This window comes from Parasteatoda tepidariorum, chromosome 2, assembly GCF_982258835.1.
Source record: "Parasteatoda tepidariorum strain Cologne lab strain chromosome 2, Ptep-v5.0, whole genome shotgun sequence".
Classification (NCBI taxonomy): domain Eukaryota; kingdom Metazoa; phylum Arthropoda; class Arachnida; order Araneae; family Theridiidae; genus Parasteatoda; species Parasteatoda tepidariorum.
The window spans coordinates 19,757,085-19,774,922 of NC_141756.1; the positions used below are offsets into that span (position 1 = coordinate 19,757,085).

The 17,838-nt window shown below is 25.5% G+C and overlaps 1 long non-coding RNA gene across 2 annotated transcripts; it reads left to right on the plus strand.

Annotated features, from left to right (window-relative positions):
* Positions 1–10,017: 10,017 nt before the first annotated feature.
* LOC147814597 (uncharacterized) lies at positions 10,018–14,809 on the plus strand. 2 transcript variants are annotated; one of them, XR_015430742.1, is made up of 4 exons: positions 10,018–10,088; positions 11,592–11,639; positions 12,675–12,743; positions 14,599–14,809. It is a non-coding gene; the product is annotated as an uncharacterized LOC147814597 (long non-coding RNA). The 2 variants fall into 2 exon arrangements; XR_015430741.1 differs by lacking the exon at positions 10,018–10,088 and adding an exon at positions 10,514–10,582.
* Positions 14,810–17,838: the final 3,029 nt, after the last annotated feature.

A 17,838-nucleotide genomic window follows, 5' to 3' on the forward strand; every position in this document is an offset into this window, starting at 1 on the left:
TTACATGCAAGATAGTCCTTGATCTTTACTACATACTTTAAGAACATCTGTCACAGCGTTAAAGACGCATTGAAGTCACAAATTTAAAAAAAATGTGCTTTAATACTGATGATAAAATGTAAATATGTACATAAAATAATATAAATATGTTAATAATGTGTATTAACTTTTTTTTTTTAGAAATTTGCTGAAAAACCGGAAGTATTTGAGCTGACCAGCCAACCAAATGCTGAAGAGTCGACTAAATCGGTAAGTTAAAAAAATTATTTCATATTTTTTAATGTAAGTGCATGAGATGATTATATAATTTTTTATAGTTAGGTTTTGGTTTTGTAAGAATTGTCAAAAGATAACTGTATAGAACTGAATTTAAAATGATAACATTACTGTACATAAATTTAAAGAGAATCTGATTGTGTTTGGAAAGTACAATTCAGCAATTAAGACATGCATTTCAAATAATAATGATAGAAAAGACTTATCCATTTTGTTTTTACATGCAAGATAGTCCTTGATCTTTACTACATAGTTTAAGAACATCTGTCACAGCGTTAAAGACGCATTGAAGTCATAAATTTAAAAAAAAGTGCTTTAATACTGATGATAAAATGTAAATATGTACATAAAATAATATAAATATGTTAATAATGTGCATTAACTTTTTTTTTTAGAAATTTGCTGAAAAACCGGAAGTATTTGAGCTGACCAGCCAACCAAATGCTGAAGAGTCGACTAAATCGGTAAGTTAAAAAAATTATTTCATATTTTTGATGTAAGTGCATGAGATGATTATATAATTTTTTATAGTTATATTTTGGTTTTGTAAGAATTGTCAAACGATAACTGTATAGAACTGAATTTAAAATGATAACATTACTGTACATAAATTTAAAGAGAATCTGATTGTGTTTGGAAAGTACAATTCAGCAATTAACACATGCATTTCAAATAATAATGATAGAAAAGACTTATCCATTTTGTTTTTACATGCAAGATAGTCCTTGATCTTTATTACATACTTTAAGAACATCTGTCACAGCGTTAAAGACGCATTGAAGTCACAAATTTAAAAAAAATGTGCTTTAATACTGATGATAAAATGTAAATATGTATATAAAAAAAATATAAATATGTTAATAATATGTATAAACTTTTTTTTTTTTTTAGAAATTTGCTGAAAAACTGGAAGTACTTGAGCGGACCAGCCAACCAAATGCTGAACAGTCGACCAAATCGGTAAGTTAAAAAAATTATTTCATATTTTTTTTATGTACGTGCATGAGATGATTATATAATTTTTTATAGTTATATTTTGGTTTTGTAAGAATTGCAAAAGATAATTGTATAGAACTGAATTTAAAATGATAACATTACTGCGCATAAATTTTAAGTGAATCTGATTATGTTTGGAAAGTACAATTCAGCAATTAAGACATGCATTTCAAATAATAATAATAGAAAGACTTATCCATTTTGTTTTTGCATGCAAGATAATCCTTGATCGTTATTACATACTTTAAGAACACCTGTCACAGTGTTAAAGACGCATTGAAGTCACAAATTTAAAAAAAAAAGTGTTTTAATACTGATGATAAAATGTAAATATGTATATAAAAAAATATAAATATGTTACTAATGCGTATTAACTTTTCTTTTTTTTTTTAGAAATTTGCTGAAAAACCGGAAGTATTTGAGCTGACCAGCCAACCAAATGCTGAAGAGTCGACTAAATCGGTAAGTTAAAAAAATTATTTCATATTTTTGATGTAAGTGCATGAGATAATTATATAATTTTTTATAGTTATATTTTGGTTTTGTAAGAATTGTCAAACGATAACTGTATAGAACTGAATTTAAAATGATAACATTACTGTACATAAATTTAAAGAGAATCTGATTGGGTTTGGAAAGTACAATTCAGCAATTAACACATGCATTTCAAATAATAATGATAGAAAAGACTTATCCATTTTGTTTTTACATGCAAGATAGTCCTTGATCTTTACTACATAGTTTAAGAACATCTGTCACAGCGTTAAAGACGCATTGAAGTCATAAATTTAAAAAAAAGTGCTTTAATACTGATGATAAAATGTAAATATGTACATAAAATAATATAAATATGTTAATAATGTGCATTAACTTTTTTTTTTAGAAATTTGCTGAAAAACCGGAAGTATTTGAGCTGACCAGCCAACCAAATGCTGAAGAGTCGACTAAATCGGTAAGTTAAAAAAATTATTTCATATTTTTTAATGTAAGTGCATGAGATGATTATATAATTTTTTATAGTTAGGTTTTGGTTTTGTAAGAATTGTCAAAAGATAACTGTATAGAACTGAATTTAAAATGATAACATTACTGTACATAAATTTAAAGAGAATCTGATTGTGTTTGGAAAGTACAATTCAGCAATTAAGACATGCATTTCAAATAATAATGATAGAAAAGACTTATCCATTTTGTTTTTACATGCAAGATAGTCCTTGATCTTTACTACATAGTTTAAGAACATCTGTTACAGCGTTAAAGACGCATTGAAGTCACAAATTTAAAAAAAATGTGCTTTAATACTGATGATAAAATGTAAATATGTACATAAAATAATATAAATATGTTAATAATGTGTATTAACTTTTTTTTTTTAGAAATTTGCTGAAAAACCGGAAGTATTTGAGCTGACCAGCCAACCAAATGCTGAAGAGTCGACTAAATCGGTAAGTTAAAAAAATTATTTCATATTTTTTAATGTAAGTGCATGAGATGATTATATAATTTTTTATAGTTAGGTTTTGGTTTTGTAAGAATTGTCAAAAGATAACTGTATAGAACTCAATTTAAAATGATAACATTACTGTACATAAATTTAAAGAGAATCTGATTGTGTTTGGAAAGTACAATTCAGCAATTAAGACATGCATTTCAAATAATAATGATAGAAAAGACTTATCCATTTTGTTTTTACATGCAAGATAGTCCTTGATCTTTACTACATACTTTAAGAACATCTGTCACAGCGTTAAAGACGCATTGAAGTCACAAATTTAAAAAAAATGTGCTTTAATACTGATGATAAAATGTAAATATGTACATAAAATAATATAAATATGTTAATAATGTGTATTAACTTTTTTTTTTTAGAAATTTGCTGAAAAACCGGAAGTATTTGAGCTGACCAGCCAACCAAATGCTGAAGAGTCGACTAAATCGGTAAGTTAAAAAAATTATTTCATATTTTTTAATGTAAGTGCATGAGATGATTATATAATTTTTTATAGTTAGGTTTTGGTTTTGTAAGAATTGTCAAAAGATAACTGTATAGAACTGAATTTAAAATGATAACATTACTGTACATAAATTTAAAGAGAATCTGATTGTGTTTGGAAAGTACAATTCAGCAATTAAGACATGCATTTCAAATAATAATGATAGAAAAGACTTATCCATTTTGTTTTTACATGCAAGATAGTCCTTGATCTTTACTACATAGTTTAAGAACATCTGTCACAGCGTTAAAGACGCATTGAAGTCATAAATTTAAAAAAAAGTGCTTTAATACTGATGATAAAATGTAAATATGTACATAAAATAATATAAATATGTTAATAATGTGCATTAACTTTTTTTTTTAGAAATTTGCTGAAAAACCGGAAGTATTTGAGCTGACCAGCCAACCAAATGCTGAAGAGTCGACTAAATCGGTAAGTTAAAAAAATTATTTCATATTTTTGATGTAAGTGCATGAGATGATTATATAATTTTTTATAGTTATATTTTGGTTTTGTAAGAATTGTCAAACGATAACTGTATAGAACTGAATTTAAAATGATAACATTACTGTACATAAATTTAAAGAGAATCTGATTGTGTTTGGAAAGTACAATTCAGCAATTAACACATGCATTTCAAATAATAATGATAGAAAAGACTTATCCATTTTGTTTTTACATGCAAGATAGTCCTTGATCTTTATTACATACTTTAAGAACATCTGTCACAGCGTTAAAGACGCATTGAAGTCACAAATTTAAAAAAAATGTGCTTTAATACTGATGATAAAATGTAAATATGTACATAAAATAATATAAATATGTTAATAATGTGTATTAACTTTTTTTTTAGAAATTTGCTGAAAAACCGGAAGTATTTGAGCTGACCAGCCAACCAAATGCTGAAGAGTCGACTAAATCGGTAAGTTAAAAAAATTATTTCATATTTTTTAATGTAAGTGCATGAGATGATTATATAATTTTTTATAGTTAGGTTTTGGTTTTGTAAGAATTGTCAAAAGATAACTGTATAGAACTGAATTTAAAATGATAACATTACTGTACATAAATTTAAAGAGAATCTGATTGTGTTTGGAAAGTACAATTCAGCAATTAAGACATGCATTTCAAATAATAATGATAGAAAAGACTTATCCATTTTGTTTTTACATGCAAGATAGTCCTTGATCTTTACTACATAGTTTAAGAACATCTGTCACAGCGTTAAAAACGCATTGAAGTCATAAATTTAAAAAAAAGTGCTTTAATACTGATGATAAAATGTAAATATGTACATAAAATAATATAAATATGTTAATAATGTGCATTAACTTTTTTTTTAGAAATTTGCTGAAAAACCGGAAGTATTTGAGCTGACCAGCCAACCAAATGCTGAAGAGTCGACTAAATCGGTAAGTTAAAAAAATTATTTCATATTTTTTAATGTAAGTGCATGAGATGATTATATAATTTTTTATAGTTAGGTTTTGGTTTTGTAAGAATTGTCAAAAGATAACTGTATAGAACTGAATTTAAAATGATAACATTACTGTACATAAATTTAAAGAGAATCTGATTGTGTTTGGAAAGTACAATTCAGCAATTAAGACATGCATTTCAAATAATAATGATAGAAAAGACTTATCCATTTTGTTTTTACATGAAAGATAGTCCTTGATCTTTATTACATACTTTAGGAACATCTGTCACAGCGTTAAAGACGCATTGAAGTCACAAATTTAAAAAAAATGTGCTTTAATACTGATGATAAAATGTAAATATGTACATAAAATAATATAAATATGTTAATAATGTGTATTAACTTTTTTTTTTAGAAATTTGCTGAAAAACCGGAAGTATTTGAGCTAACCAGCCAACCAAATGCTGAAGAGTCGACTAAATCGGTAAGTTAAAAAAATTATTTCATATTTTTGATGTAAGTGCATGAGATGATTATATAATTTTTTATAGTTATATTTTGGTTTTGTAAGAATTGTCAAACGATAACTGTATAGAACTGAATTTAAAATGATAACATTACTGTACATAAATTTAAAGAGAATCTGATTGTGTTTGGAAAGTACAATTCAGCAATTAACACATGCATTTCAAATAATAATGATAGAAAAGACTTATCCATTTTGTTTTTACATGCAAGATAGTCCTTGATCTTTATTACATACTTTAAGAACATCTGTCACAGCGTTAAAGACGCATTGAAGTCACAAATTTAAAAAAAATGTGCTTTAATACTGATGATAAAATGTAAATATGTACATAAAATAATATAAATATGTTAATAATGTGTATTAACTTTTTTTTTTAGAAATTTGCTGAAAAACCGGAAGTATTTGAGCTGACCAGCCAACCAAATGCTGAAGAGTCGACTAAATCGGTAAGTTAAAAAAATTATTTCATATTTTTTAATGTAAGTGCATGAGATGATTATATAATTTTTTATAGTTAGGTTTTGGTTTTGTAAGAATTGTCAAAAGATAACTGTATAGAACTGAATTTAAAATGATAACATTACTGTACATAAATTTAAAGAGAATCTGATTGTGTTTGGAAAGTACAATTCAGCAATTAAGACATGCATTTCAAATAATAATGATAGAAAAGACTTATCCATTTTGTTTTTACATGCAAGATAGTCCTTGATCTTTACTACATAGTTTAAGAACATCTGTCACAGCGTTAAAGACGCATTGAAGTCATAAATTAAAAAAAAAAGTGCTTTAATACTGATGATAAAATGTAAATATGTACATAAAATAATATAAATATGTTAATAATGTGTATTAACTTTTTTTTTTTTAGAAATTTGCTGAAAAACCGGAAGTATTTGAGCTGACCAGCCAACCAAATGCTGAAGAGTCGACTAAATCGGTAAGTTAAAAAAATTATTTCATATTTTTTAATGTAAGTGCATGAGATGATTATATAATTTTTTATAGTTAGGTTTTGGTTTTGTAAGAATTGTCAAAAGATAACTGTATAGAACTGAATTTAAAATGATAACATTACTGTACATAAATTTAAAGAGAATCTGATTGTGTTTGGAAAGTACAATTCAGCAATTAAGACATGCATTTCAAATAATAATGATAGAAAAGACTTATCCATTTTGTTTTTACATGCAAGATAGTCCTTGATCTTTACTACATAGTTTAAGAACATCTGTCACAGCGTTAAAGACGCATTGAAGTCATAAATTTAAAAAAAAGTGCTTTAATACTGATGATAAAATGTAAATATGTACATAAAATAATATAAATATGTTAATAATGTGCATTAACTTTTTTTTTAGAAATTTGCTGAAAAACCGGAAGTATTTGAGCTGACCAGCCAACCAAATGCTGAAGAGTCGACTAAATCGGTAAGTTAAAAAAATTATTTCATATTTTTTAATGTAAGTGCATGAGATGATTATATAATTTTTTATAGTTAGGTTTTGGTTTTGTAAGAATTGTCAAAAGATAACTGTATAGAACTGAATTTAAAATGATAACATTACTGTACATAAATTTAAAGAGAATCTGATTGTGTTTGGAAAGTACAATTCAGCAATTAACACATGCATTTCAAATAATAATGATAGAAAAGACTTATCCATTTTGTTTTTACATGAAAGATAGTCCTTGATCTTTATTACATACTTTAGAAACATCTGTCACAGCGTTAAAGACGCATTGAAGTCACAAATTTAAAAAAAATGTGCTTTAATACTGATGATAAAATGTAAATATGTACATAAAATAATATAAATATGTTAATAATGTGTATTAACTTTTTTTTTTAGAAATTTGCTGAAAAACCGGAAGTATTTGAGCTGACCAGCCAACCAAATGCTGAAGAGTCGACTAAATCGGTAAGTTAAAAAAATTATTTCATATTTTTGATGTAAGTGCATGAGATGATTATATAATTTTTTATAGTTATATTTTGGTTTTGTAAGAATTGTCAAACGATAACTGTATAGAACTGAATTTAAAATGATAACATTACTGTACATAAATTTAAAGAGAATCTGATTGTGTTTGGAAAGTACAATTCAGCAATTAACACATGCATTTCAAATAATAATGATAGAAAAGACTTATCCATTTTGTTTTTACATGCAAGATAGTCCTTGATCTTTATTACATACTTTAAGAACATCTGTCACAGCGTTAAAGACGCATTGAAGTCACAAATTTAAAAAAAATGTGCCTTAATACTGATGATAAAATGTAAATATGTACATAAAATAATATAAATATGTTAATAATGTGTATTAACTTTTTTTTTTAGAAATTTGCTGAAAAACCGGAAGTATTTGAGCTGACCAGCCAACCAAATGCTGAAGAGTCGACTAAATCGGTAAGTTAAAAAAATTATTTCATATTTTTTAATGTAAGTGCATGAGATGATTATATAATTTTTTATAGTTAGGTTTTGGTTTTGTAAGAATTGTCAAAAGATAACTGTATAGAACTGAATTTAAAATGATAACATTACTGTACATAAATTTAAAGAGAATCTGATTGTGTTTGGAAAGTACAATTCAGCAATTAAGACATGCATTTCAAATAATAATGATAGAAAAGACTTATCCATTTTGTTTTTACATGAAAGATAGTCCTTGATCTTTATTACATACTTTAGGAACATCTGTCACAGCGTTAAAGACGCATTGAAGTCACAAATTTAAAAAAAATGTGCTTTAATACTGATGATAAAATGTAAATATGTACATAAAATAATATAAATATGTTAATAATGTGTATTAACTTTTTTTTTTAGAAATTTGCTGAAAAACCGGAAGTATTTGAGCTGACCAGCCAACCAAATGCTGAAGAGTCGACTAAATCGGTAAGTTAAAAAAATTATTTCATATTTTTGATGTAAGTGCATGAGATAATTATATAATTTTTTATAGTTATATTTTGGTTTTGTAAGAATTGTCAAACGATAACTGTATAGAACTGAATTTAAAATGATAACATTACTGTACATAAATTTAAAGAGAATCTGATTGTGTTTGGAAAGTACAATTCAGCAATTAACACATGCATTTCAAATAATAATGATAGAAAAGACTTATCCATTTTGTTTTTACATGCAAGATAGTCCTTGATCTTTATTACATACTTTAAGAACATCTGTCACAGCGTTAAAGACGCATTGAAGTCACAAATTTAAAAAAAATGTGCTTTAATACTGATGATAAAATGTAAATATGTACATAAAATAATATAAATATGTTAATAATGTGTATTAACTTTTTTTTTTTAGAAATTTGCTGAAAAACCGGAAGTATTTGAGCTGACCAGCCAACCAAATGCTGAAGAGTCGACTAAATCGGTAAGTTAAAAAAATTATTTCATATTTTTTAATGTAAGTGCATGAGATGATTATATAATTTTTTATAGTTAGGTTTTGGTTTTGTAAGAATTGTCAAAAGATAACTGTATAGAACTGAATTTAAAATGATAACATTACTGTACATAAATTTAAAGAGAATCTGATTGTGTTTGGAAAGTACAATTCAGCAATTAAGACATGCATTTCAAATAATAATGATAGAAAAGACTTATCCATTTTGTTTTTACATGCAAGATAGTCCTTGATCTTTACTACATAGTTTAAGAACATCTGTCACAGCGTTAAAAACGCATTGAAGTCATAAATTTAAAAAAAAGTGCTTTAATACTGATGATAAAATGTAAATATGTACATAAAATAATATAAATATGTTAATAATGTGCATTAACTTTTTTTTTAGAAATTTGCTGAAAAACCGGAAGTATTTGAGCTGACCAGCCAACCAAATGCTGAAGAGTCGACTAAATCGGTAAGTTAAAAAAATTATTTCATATTTTTTAATGTAAGTGCATGAGATGATTATATAATTTTTTATAGTTAGGTTTTGGTTTTGTAAGAATTGTCAAAAGATAACTGTATAGAACTGAATTTAAAATGATAACATTACTGTACATAAATTTAAAGAGAATCTGATTGTGTTTGGAAAGTACAATTCAGCAATTAAGACATGCATTTCAAATAATAATGATAGAAAAGACTTATCCATTTTGTTTTTACATGAAAGATAGTCCTTGATCTTTATTACATACTTTAGGAACATCTGTCACAGCGTTAAAGACGCATTGAAGTCACAAATTTAAAAAAAATGTGCTTTAATACTGATGATAAAATGTAAATATGTACATAAAATAATATAAATATGTTAATAATGTGTATTAACTTTTTTTTTTAGAAATTTGCTGAAAAACCGGAAGTATTTGAGCTGACCAGCCAACCAAATGCTGAAGAGTCGACTAAATCGGTAAGTTAAAAAAATTATTTCATATTTTTGATGTAAGTGCATGAGATGATTATATAATTTTTTATAGTTATATTTTGGTTTTGTAAGAATTGTCAAACGATAACTGTATAGAACTGAATTTAAAATGATAACATTACTGTACATAAATTTAAAGAGAATCTGATTGTGTTTGGAAAGTACAATTCAGCAATTAACACATGCATTTCAAATAATAATGATAGAAAAGACTTATCCATTTTGTTTTTACATGCAAGATAGTCCTTGATCTTTATTACATACTTTAAGAACATCTGTCACAGCGTTAAAGACGCATTGAAGTCACAAATTTAAAAAAAATGTGCTTTAATACTGATGATAAAATGTAAATATGTACATAAAATAATATAAATATGTTAATAATGTGTATTAACTTTTTTTTTTAGAAATTTGCTGAAAAACCGGAAGTATTTGAGCTGACCAGCCAACCAAATGCTGAAGAGTCGACTAAATCGGTAAGTTAAAAAAATTATTTCATATTTTTTAATGTAAGTGCATGAGATGATTATATAATTTTTTATAGTTAGGTTTTGGTTTTGTAAGAATTGTCAAAAGATAACTGTATAGAACTGAATTTAAAATGATAACATTACTGTACATAAATTTAAAGAGAATCTGATTGTGTTTGGAAAGTACAATTCAGCAATTAAGACATGCATTTCAAATAATAATGATAGAAAAGACTTATCCATTTTGTTTTTACATGCAAGATAGTCCTTGATCTTTACTACATAGTTTAAGAACATCTGTCACAGCGTTAAAGACGCATTGAAGTCATAAATTAAAAAAAAAAGTGCTTTAATACTGATGATAAAATGTAAATATGTACATAAAATAATATAAATATGTTAATAATGTGTATTAACTTTTTTTTTTTTAAAAATTTGCTGAAAAACCGGAAGTATTTGAGCTGACCAGCCAACCAAATGCTGAAGAGTCGACTAAATCGGTAAGTTAAAAAAATTATTTCATATTTTTTAATGTAAGTGCATGAGATGATTATATAATTTTTTATAGTTAGGTTTTGGTTTTGTAAGAATTGTCAAAAGATAACTGTATAGAACTGAATTTAAAATGATAACATTACTGTACATAAATTTAAAGAGAATCTGATTGTGTTTGGAAAGTACAATTCAGCAATTAAGACATGCATTTCAAATAATAATGATAGAAAAGACTTATCCATTTTGTTTTTACATGCAAGATAGTCCTTGATCTTTATTACATACTTTAAGAACATCTGTCACAGCGTTCAAGTTTTAAAGCGCTATATGTAACAAGGGTTTATATGAATTTCTAGGAGGTTTAGGGCCCATTATCAGGATTAAAATTACATAATACAAACACATGCCCGGAAATGTCATCATGTGCTGCTAGGGGCGGTTTCTCTAATAAGTACTGTTTCATCGTATGCTCCTGAACAGATAATTATAGGGGATGAGCCTCTAGCAGCATACCATGACCTTTTTCAGGAATGGACTTTTATTCAGTTTTTACCCTGATAACACTCCCGGAAGTTTGCTGAACATTGATGTTACCCCACGTTAATTGTAACGTTTTCAATTTTGTACACGTCGACAAAAGTAGGCTGAAAATGTCATTAAAAATTTTGCTTTAAAAGCAAATCAAGTTTCAAATTAGGAAACCCCACACCAAAATCAGTAAAGATGAAGTATTTGTTTAAATGGTACAAAAAATTAGTTCCCTAGTGTAATTCATTTAAAACTTCTTTCTTGAAAATATATTAAAATATTTTACACATAAAAATTGAAATAATTTCAAAAAATAATTATAATACCTTTTTAAATAAATATATATACTTTTGATCCTATTTTTTAAAAACCAGTTTCAATAATACCTTGAAAATATTTGGAAAAAAAAGTGCTTTATATTTAAAATTACTTATTCTTTGAAAAAAATCTTGTGTAATTGCAACTTAACATTTGTTTTTCTTTCAGGCTAGTAAACGTCAACGTAAACGAAAACGGGCAGATGAAAAAGAAAACGTAAGACATTATTTTTTAATCAATTAGTTAATTATTTTATTAAATCAACGACACATTCAATTGCCCCAGTTATTTAGCTTGTTTCGTTATATTAACTTTAATTTTAAAATAGTTTTGCCTGTACTTGACAGTTCCGGGAATAAATTAAAGTTTTCAAACAATGAAGAGGATTGTTTATAAATTTTCTTAGTTTTATGAGAATGACCAGACATTCATTTGTATTTGAAAGTGTCTTTTAGTACTAAATTAGCACAACTCGTTCTCGAAATAAATAGGCCTTTAGTACGAAATAGATGATGCTTTCCTTCTAAAAACAACTTTAACAACTTTTTTCTTGAGTATTTTTATAAGAGAACTTGTAAATTTATTACTCAGATTTTATTACAGAAGTATTTTTTATTCCCAAATTAATGGATAAAGTAAAATCGAAAGGATAATTATGCATACAAAATATTTAGTTATGTATAAATTATTTTTTCACTGTCATTAAATAGAAACTCATCAGGAAGTTTTCCATAAAGAAAGGGAAAAAAATCAGCAATGATAAAAACAATTTTTAAAAAAATCATAATTTTTACATATTCTTTTCTTAATTTTTTTTTTCTAGATTATCTGAATTTAGTTCAATTATACGTTTTGTTTACTATAAAGCATATAAGCACATAATCAATTACAAAAACAACACCAAACAACACCGCATTTCTCTGTCTTAATAGTTAGGAAAATAAAATTTTGGTCTAATACTATTACTAAATCAATATTTATTGTTAATTGATTATTACGTTGAGATCACCCTTTTGAACTATTATGATTACTTTTAACAAATAAAAATTCAATAATTGAAAAAAATTGAAAGTTTTTAATTTTCTTGTTTACAGAAAGAAAAAGAAGAAAAAAAGAGTATACCAATAGTTATTTTTATTTATTTATTTATTTATTATTTTTCTTTTTTTGTATGATCAGATTAACGAAAATAATTCTCTACTTTGAGTGATTCTGAAAATAAATAATGGAATTTTTGTATTTTTTTTTTAGGATTTTGCATCATATTTTATCTCTATTTCCGAGCGGACTAAATCTCACAAAAGAAGTTGCCGAAAATGAGTAAGTTGGTTTTATGTTTCATGCATTAATACTATTCTTTTTTTTTTCTTTTTTCATATTTTTTGTAATCAAGACATTTCATGTCAAACTATGAGCCATATAAGTACTAATTGATAAATTATAAACAAAATAAATTTTAAGACACATTTTACGCAAGAGCATTCTGAAAAAATTACAAAAAGTTAATTTTGAGTAGAATATATTTGAATAAAAAAAAAGCTATTTTAGAATAAAATTTATTCAGAGATATCTATCAATAAAAAAAAGTATGGTAGTGAGTCTTAAGTGACAATACACCATTTTTAAAATAAAAATTTAAAAATTTATGAAACATAAATAATGCTGCAAAATATTTTCTCTTAAGTCTTAAATTTAGTCAAACAGGTGAATGGTTGGGTGCCAATTGTGCAAGCATATTCCTCTTGCGCCAAACGTGTTGCTGAACAGCTCACAGGTACAGATTTCTGCGTAATTAAGTGTGTATAATGTCAAGTACGAAGACAGCAAAATGTTTTCATCAAAGCTTTAAATAAATTACTGCTTTGCTCCCTTATTCTATGTACAATTCGTAAAATTAGTAACAGGACACCCAGAAAACCCTTGTTCCAGTGATTGAATTTTCGCGAAAAACAATGTAAATGGATTAAAAGATTCATTGGTTACTCGAATTAAATTTGGTGAATAATTTGGTGAAGAAAATGAAATGTAACACAAAAAAGCACTTTATCTTAATCAATAGGCTTCTTTTTTGTTGAAATCTTTGGATTTTAGAACCTACAAAAATATATAAGAGGGGGGGGGGGGAGTTCAGCAATTTGAAAATATATGGTCTTCTCACTAGTTTGGCTAGGAGACTGATTGTTAACTTATCTTTTTGCTTATTTCACCATCTCTCTAGAATTAGCAATATGATTTTCAAATATTTTCCACATGAACGTAAAATTTGTTTAACAAAAGACATTTGTACTGAAAAAATTACGTCAAAAACTTTTTGAACTCTTTTATGACAAAGTCGAAAATTTGAAAAAAGTTAGTCGAATGGTGCTTGAGAACTAAAACTTAAAGTACGACCTCTTAACGACCGTGTAATATTAATGTTAAGGGGTCCAAAAAGTTGACCTGTCATCTAACCGAATTCCTGAAATCAAAATTGGGCGGGAAAAAAGGCATTTTTATTCAAATGAATTACATTTTTGGGACTGATACTCTTAACTTTAAATATCGTAATGCTAGTGAATTACATATTAATACTCGAAAATCTGAATAACACATTAAAAGCTGTATAATTTTCTTCCTCTTTTTTATTTGTACTGTTCAAACCATGTTCTGTTTAAATCTTGTTTGATGCACGGCGTTCTCAGTATCTTTTTCTGAGTTTTTTAACAAGGAAAAATTTCTTATCTGTCAGCGCGAATTTTTCGCTCAAGACAAAAATTACTATTTAATTGCAAAAATTACTTTTATTAATTCGCATTAATTTTCGAAAATAATTTAAAGGACTTTTCGAAATAATTTAATTTATGAGCATCTATTCCAATCTGGGAATGGCGTTCATACCAAAACAGTATCTCGATTTATGAGATGGTCCTCCAATTGATAGTTAAAGGGTGGGAAAAGGTTTCTGTTCAGAAACTTTGTGCCAGATAAGTTTCTGAAATTCTTTTTTACAAAACTTATGTGTATAAAATATTGTTGATCACGCAAGATTTAAATATTTTTCTACATTATTTATTGCGCAAATAAATTAAAACTTGTTCCTAAAACCTCTCTAATTGCTGAAATAAACCTCTCTAAATGTTGAGGTGACAAGTTGTATTTAATTTTCATTTCTAATTTTTTATTTGTTTATTTTCAGATTTTGATTGAGATCTTTTATGCGAGATCAGTAAATGTCTGATCGAGATCATACTTACATCATAGACAAAAAAATGGAAAAAGAAGGATTAAGATAGAAAAAGAAATTTCGATCTTTGGATTCAGTAAAAACACTATTATGTTTTTTAATTTCGTGGACAAGATCTTTAGTGAACATGTCACTGAATTATACACTATGCAGTTTATTTGTAAATGATTTTATGTTATTATTATAATTAAAATGACTTCATTATTTCACTTTTAATATTTTTCATGCTCATCCTATTCAATGTTCAATTTAATCACAATTAGAGTGAGATGAAAACGACGAAAATTATATGTCAATTTGAAGGAGTTTTGAAATTAATTTTAATAAAATTTTTTGTATTTTATTGCTTGCCTTGCTTGTGTCATACTTTTTTTTTCTTTTTTGTCTCACTTAGATTCAGATTTTTGTTAAAAATCATTATAAATTTTATTTGAAATACTAAAAAATTGGCAAACGTAACAAATCTACAACTCTCTAAAAATGGCGTGTTTAGATTTTCATTTAAGATACTCTGTATAATTATAGTTATCAATTTAAGAATACAAACATCACCATAGTATTTCATACAAGTATCACCCTAGAATTTTAAATCTTATGAAACTTATCTATGATCCAAACTTACTATAATTAAAGTGGGAAAATTAAAATTATCTTTTGCTTTAGTTGGGCTATTATTTTTAACTCTAATAATATTGTACTGCTAAATTAGAATCTTGTTGATTCATTGTTGATAGAATTAAAAATTGATGCAATCTTTGACAGTAATTTGAACCATATTATTGTACTTCCGAAAATTGAATGCGATATTTCAGTTCACCTTAACAGAAACAGTATCAAATAAATTTCATTATATATATATTTATATAATAAAATTTACTTGATATTGTTTATTAAGCAGAATTGTGAACCTAGCTGTAAAATATCTACCTAGTTGGAGGCGCGATATAGACTGACTCTTGCGTCTAAAACCCAAGCAAACAATATATATATATATATATATATATATATATATATATATATATATATATATATATATATATATATATATATATATATATATATATAAAGAGAGAGAGAGAGAGAGAGATTGCCCAGAGGAAGGATAAAAACAGAGAAGAATTATTCCAGTGACAAAAAGTCGAGGTGCTCCTCAACAAAAGTTAGGTAAAAATTTGCCAAATAAATCCGTAAAATATTTCGTTTTAAGGTATAAGAGAAATCTTAATAATTATAATTAGTCTACTAAATAGGTCAAAACAAAAAGTCTTTCTCTCGAGTCAATAAAGGAAATATAGCTAAAGTGTTAATTAATAGATAACTTGAAGTCAAAAATAGATTAAAAGATTGGATTTGAATACTAAAGTGTGAGAAAGAGCGTTTTGTTAAGAATAATAAATTAAGAAAAAGTTTACAGAAAGGAAATAACATGAAAAGATTAATTCAAGCATTTTATGTCACATCTTCACTTCCGAAAAAATGTAATTACCAACTAAAATTTTAAGAAAAAAAATTATCTGTTTGCAAAACTTTTCTTATGCTAGAAGCACAATTAAATTGAGTGAATAAAAATTACAATCTTAACATACAATCAATATATAAAAAATAATAGGGCAACTCTATTGTTACGTGTGTTACTTTTACACGACATATTTCAGCTTTAACACTCATGATAGAGAAACGAAAACCATAAAAAAACGAGTGATATTATAATCATAAAAACGTGTTATTTTATAGTTATAATAGATATTTTTTTAATGAGGATTGTAATCTCAATCATTGATTTTTTCCCTTTCCGAAATTTTAGAATCAATTAAATCAGTTAAATTAAATCCATTGCAAGCAAAAATTAATCAGCTTCACGAAAAAAAAAACTTTCAGGTATCAGAATTTTTAAAAAATATTCATTGCCGTCAAAAATTCAAAAATCAAAGTATTTCTGCAGGGTTAAATTTTAAGTTAACTTTTTCTCTCTCAAAAAAATAAATAAATAAATAAAAAATAGTATATATATATATATTTATATATATATATATATATATATATATATATATATATATATATATATATATATATATATATATATATATATATATATATATATATATATATATATATATATATATATATATATATATATATATATATATATATATATATATATATATATATATATATATATATATATTAGCAATTTTGTTAACTTTTTTTTTCATTACATACTTCACACAATTATGAAACTAGAAGAAATGCGTTTTCTTAGCAAATTGAATAAAAAATCCCTCAGGAAAAGTAAGTAAAAGCTCTTCAGTTATCTAGAAAAATCCTTTCATAAAAATAAAAAAATTTTCTCTTTGAAAAAAATACTAGGAAGAGAAAAATCTAATGCGTGAAAAAAATTATTAGAATTAATTTTTTTTGTCTCTATAATTGATAGTTTTAATAAACATTTAATTAGAGAATATATTATCTCTTCAGTAGAAAAAACCCTTCATATGAGGATTTTCTTCATGAGAGGATATCGGGCAGATAAAAACAATCTTTCACGAACAGATATTTTTTTCCTCTTTTAAATATAATTATATATTATAAATGTTAATTCTGTAAGCTTACGAAGGTTTTAGAAAGTGAAAAATAGCAATTCATGACTTAAAAAGCTACAAAAAGAAAAGAAAAAGAAAATAATAAAGGATAAAAAAAGAGGGAAAGGAAAAAAAAATGAAACGGCACAAAACCAGCGAGCTTATGGTGTATTAAAGAAATATATGCGTTAACAATCCTCTTAGTGTAATTGCGTCAATACTATTACAAAACAATATCAACACCAACTGAAATTATCAATATAATTTGATAGTAAACATAGAAAATAATTAATTAAATAGCATTTCAATAAATAATGTAATTTATGAAATTAATTTCTTATAAATTTATTGTTATCATTAATTTATGCAACAAATCATCATAAAATCAATGAAAATAAAATCATAAGCCAGTCAAAAGAGATACTTTTAATCTTTTGATAAGAGAAGATTAATCCTTGCAGATAATCCCTTCCTCCCTGATTAATCCTCTCTTAAATAGATTTTTGCATGAAGCTTTATGAATGGTTTACTTTACTTTACGAATAATAGAACTTAATGTTTTAACTTTATGAATATCCTTGAAATAAATTTATAAAATACCTAAGCACCTATT